Consider the following 5,585-nt stretch of genomic DNA (forward strand, 5'->3'; position numbering starts at 1 on the left):
TACTGGAAAAGGATTGTTCTTATAAAATGATGGGTAGCTTGGTCATCACGTTTGGTTTTGTTCGTGTGTATGGGCACACATGTATGAATATGCATGATTGTTTTAAAAAGTTGATTAAGAGTTGACTTTTTATTTACTTTTTAAAAAAAAAATTATAAAAATATAAAGAGGTAATGTAATCTAAAAAGCTAAGCTTGCCAAAATGGCCCGCAGTTTCATGTTTGTTTTAAGAAAAAGTAATATTATACTATATAATTTTATTTCTTATTTTATTTTGACTCTTAAACACAAATGTAGTGTTTGGTAATGTTTACGTTTTTTTATTTATGTTTACAAAAATTTTATAAATTGGTTTTTTTTTTTTTTTAGAAAAATATAAATTACAAACGTGTTTGGTTCGAACGAAATGTTTAAAAAAATTTTAAAACGTAAACTAAAAAAATATGTTTGTTCAGACCTAAAATATTTATATTTATTTTTTTATTCATTGCAATGGGATCACACACATTATAATTGAAAAAAAAATTAATTAAAAAAATAATTGAAAAAAAAATTAATTGGAAAAAAAATTAATTGAAAAAAAATAATCTGTAAAAAAATGAAAAAAAAACATAAATTGGGAAAAAAAAAATTTCAAAAAAACTAATTGAAAAAGAAATTATTTGGGAAAAAAATTATGTGAAAAAAAAATAATTTAAAAAAATATTTTTTAAAAAAATTTATTTGAAAAAAAATAATTGAAAAAAAAATAATTGGGAAACAAATATTTGAAAAAAATAATATTTGAAAAAAATAATTGAAAAAGAAATTATTTGGGAAAAAATTATGTGAAAAAAAAATAATTTAAAAAAATATTTTTTAAAAAAATTTATTTGAAAAAAATTAATTAAAAAATTATTGAAAAAAAATTAATTGGGAAAAAAATATTTGAAAAAAAATTATTTGAAAAAAAAAATTATTTGAAATAAATTATTTGAAAAAAAATAATTAAAAAAAAATTGAAAACTAAAAACGTAAACTCATTTTTTGAGTTTACGTTTTTTTCTCAAATTTATAAATTGAGACAACCATTTATAAACTAAAAAAATTATCAAAAAAGTTTTTATGACAGTTTTTAAAATTTTTGTAAATATAAACTGTGAGGGTAATTTGTATGGAAAATTGGGCCTAGCTGGGTAAATGGGCCGTTTTGGACCGCAATACGAAGGGCTGAGTAAAAGGGCCATAGAGTTAGACCGGTCTAGGAGAATCTTGAAGTTACGCCGGTCCCGAGGTAAGCTCGGTCGTCGCACTAAGTTAACTCGGTTATAATCTTGCGTAGGTATCTCGGTTACCATAGGCGTGGTTAGATTGGCCGCACTATTTGGAACCAAGGGATGATGTAGACATAGCAAGCCTCACTCTTAATTTAGCTCGGTCTCCGCAGGGAAACCGAGGTACAAACTGCGGAGTAAAAAACCAGGCTAGTTAAGTCACGGCCATGTGGTTGCTAGCATAGCATGGTCATTTTACTTCGGTCGTGGTAGCCCGGCCATAGAAGAACCATCTCACTTGGTTTAAGCAGTGAGGGGGGTGTTGGAGGATAAGAATTACCCTTCAGGAGGTTAAATCCTAGGAGGACTTTGCATGGAGAAGTAAAAGTCCTACTAGGATTGTGCCACACGAAACCTATAAAGCTCACAAATATCACCTGCGAAGAGGTAACACAATTTTGCTTCCCAAATACACAGAGCTTTTGTCTATTTGTCAAGCTTGCTGACTTAGGCATCAGAGTGGTTTCCGGCACACACCCGCCGACTAGCTCACGTTTGTGTTTTCAGGTGATAAAACGACGACGTACAGAGGAGCGCAGACTTGATCAGCAGGATTATACGAGAAGGTTTATTTCTTTCCCGTACGGAACGGTTACCAAATAGGCCCAAAGTAATAGGGTTTACATTATGTGGTGTTTTAAAAAGTTGGTAAAAAGTTGGGTAGTGTTTGGTAGAATTTTAGAATTATTATTTGAGAATAGAGTTGTATTTTGAGTTTGTGAGTTTTGGAATTATGATTTGAGTGTGAAAAATTTGTTTGATTACGAGTTTTGAAAAGAGTTTGAATTGAGTGATGTGACATATGATATTTGATACAAAAATTTACAACTCATAACCAAACACACAACCCAAAATTCTATTCAAAACTCATAAAAAAAATTTAAAAAAATTTCACAAATATTTTTTTTTTGTAATATAAAAATAATAGGTGCAAAAATAAAAAATAAAAAAAATTTAACACTTTTCTGGTCAACCGGCCGGACGACTGGTGGGACAACTAGTTAGCCCAAATTTTCCCGCCTTGGAAAGAGTTTTCAAAAGTAAGTCTGAAATTAATTTTTGAAAACGTTAAAGAAACAACACACTTAAAAGTGAGTGTGGAACTATAATTTGAAAGCTCCACTAAACAGAGCTTTTTTTTGTGGCTTTTTGGCTTTTTCCGTTGAAAAAGCTAACTTTTTTGTGTAAAAAACCTAAAAACCTAACTTTTTTAACTTCTTCCCAAATTGCCTCTACGTGTAGATTGAGAAAAAGATTGGGTTTCTTTCATATGGATGAGAGACTGTTGTTCGGGACGGTAGAGTCCACCACAGTGAGTCTAGTTTTGATAATCTTACCCATTCTTTTTGTAAGACCCTTTGTATATATTATTTATACGACAAATTAGATTGATTTGATAATCTTAGCGTATTTAATTTATCGTGTTGCTTTCCAAAAAAATGAACAATAAATAGTCTATTTTCAAAAATACATTTATTGTTCATTTTTTTTTTAGAACAATGCAATAAATTACGATTATCAAATCGACTTAATTTTTTGTGTGAATAATATATACGAAAAATCTTACAAAATAAACAGTTTAGATTGAAACAGGACCTGAGATGGACACGTAGGGCCTAGACAACACCTCGTAGTCTAGATCTTGGATTAGAGAGAAGCCAAACCAGTAAGGGGGGGAAAAAAATGGAGCATTTTTAGTAAAATCTCATTCTTAAGACTTATGTTCCATCTAATCCATATTTTTTTTTAGTATTCCATTATGTCTTATTTGGTATAATATGACCAAATTACCTTTCTAACTTTTTTGCACTTGTTTCCATTTTGAAATTAATACACAATAAAAAATATCAACAATTCATTTTTCTATTAAGAAAATATCTAATCATTCTAGGAAAAATCCCTTCATTCTAGAGAGAAAACCTCTCTTATTCCATGGAGAAAAACTCTCCATTATCCTAAGGAAAAAATATCTCTTATTCCATAGAAAAAAGGAAAATTGACCAGTAAATCCCATTTTGTGAACTTGTAATCCATAAGGTCTTGAATGTTTTCTTAGTGACTGGGTGGTCCCTTCATTTGTTTGTTGACAGTTTTGCCACTGCTAGTATTGTTGATTGACATTTGGTGTGGGTTTGTATGGGATAAGATGAATGGTTGTTTGTATGTCACGCTGATCGAAAAAGCACACTAACACTTTTTTTAATTTAGTAAGTGTGTAACACTCAAAACATGATAGGTGGGTTGTGACATGAACACAAGCAATTTGACACAATTGTTTTTTTTTTTTTTTTTTGTGATGTGGGTTGTGACGTGAACACAAGTAATTTGACACAATTGTTTTTTTTTTTTTTTTTTGTGACGTGGGTTGTGATAGAAAATATCACACATTCTACAACATACACACCGAATCTAAAACCCCTCTAGATCCATGAATAACCTTCACAATTAATCTATACTACGGTGGCCCGGCTAATTCATCCACACCTTCCATCACTTTCGTATCATACACTAGCACAAGTCCAGAACTCATTTCACATATTCTTTTCTTCCTTGGAGGCTCAAGTACCACAGAGGAGGAAGAGACACACAGACTGGGCTGACCTACAATCTCTTTTCCTTTGATAGAAGGTTGAATAATGGGTCGATTTCAGCCAATCCCACTGATTCTCGTCCCAGCTCTCAATCTCCTGCCCTTCTATTCAAAAAATCGTCTGTTCATACAATATGCGAACTCATGATTTTAGATTTTGTAAAAAGTTCGCATTTTTAGATTTAAAGTTCACAGATTTGTATTTTTAGAACTTGAATATGTGAAAAATCCAAATCAGACGATGCCCACGTGGTACACCAAAATCGACGACATGATTTTAGAAATCAAAGTTCGCATTTGTAGAAATGCAATTCCCAGATCTGACGATGCCGACGTGGGACACCGGCCTGCCGGATTGACGATCATCTTGTGCCCATTGTTCACGTCGATCTAGGGTTTCTCGATCGAACTCGAACCGATTCAGAGATTACCTCCTCTTCCTCACAATCACCAAGTGCAAAACAGATCCCTTTGTTTTTCTTTTTGAGCATTGTTGGCGTCAAACATGGGTACCAATGGAATACACTATCACACCTACACTACACCCGCCCCACCAAACGTGGGATTACATATAAAAAAATGAAAACATAACAGCCCATAATTGATGTGAGGGCATATTTGTCCCCCACATAACAATGTAACTAAAAAAGGAGTTATTAGTAAGATATTTCTGCTATCATGGACTGCCCAATCAAACGAAATATTCGTGGGACCAAATGGAATACAATTTCACCATATGGGACTTTCTGATAAATTCCCCTAGAAAAAATCTCTCACATTCTCAAAATTCTAAATCATCCATCTTCTGAAAATCTCTCACTAAAATGTTGATGTAAACTTTCAAAAAATGACTTTTAACCAGCTTGCCAAAATGGCCTGCAATTTCATGTTTGTTTTAAGAGAAAATAATATTATGCTATATAATTTTATTTCTTAATTTATTTTTTTGACTCTTAACTAGAAAGTAATAAGGTCTACATTAATAAATGTAGGGTTATGCTAGAAACCCCAAATGATTTATCAAATTTTCTACCGAACTTCTCACATGGGTATGGGACCCACACGCATTTGGGTTTGTGTGGATCTCATATCTATGTGAGAAATTTGATAGAAAATTTAGTAAATCATTTGAGGTCCATAACATTTTCCCTAAATGTATATTGTACCCATGCATTTATGTGTAGATTGAGAAAAAGTCTGGCTTTCTTTCATATGGAAGAGAGGGTGTTGTTCAGGACTGTAGAGCCTACCACGAGTTTAGTTTCGATAATCTTATCCATTCATTTTGTAAGGCCCTTTGTATATATTATTTATATAAAAAATTAGATTAATTCGATAATCTTATCCTATTCAATTTATCGTGTTTCTTCCCCCCTCCCCAAAAAAAATGAACAACAAATGGTCTATTTTCAAAAGTACACTTATTGTTCATTTTTTTTTTATAGAAAAATGAAATAAATTACAATTATCAAATCGATTTAATTTTTTGTGTGAATAATATACATGAAAAATCGTACAAAATAAACGATTTGGATCAAAACAGGACCTGAAGTGGCACGTAGGCCTAGACAACACCCTGTAGTTTAGATCTTGGACTAGAGAGAAGTCAGACTCGTGAGAGGAAAAAAAATTAAGAATTTTTAAATCTCATTTTTAAGACTTATGTTCCATCTTACCTATAG

Source organism: Camellia sinensis, chromosome 9 (genome assembly GCF_055761805.1).
Source record: "Camellia sinensis isolate YWXY chromosome 9, ASM5576180v1, whole genome shotgun sequence".
Classification (NCBI taxonomy): domain Eukaryota; kingdom Viridiplantae; phylum Streptophyta; class Magnoliopsida; order Ericales; family Theaceae; genus Camellia; species Camellia sinensis.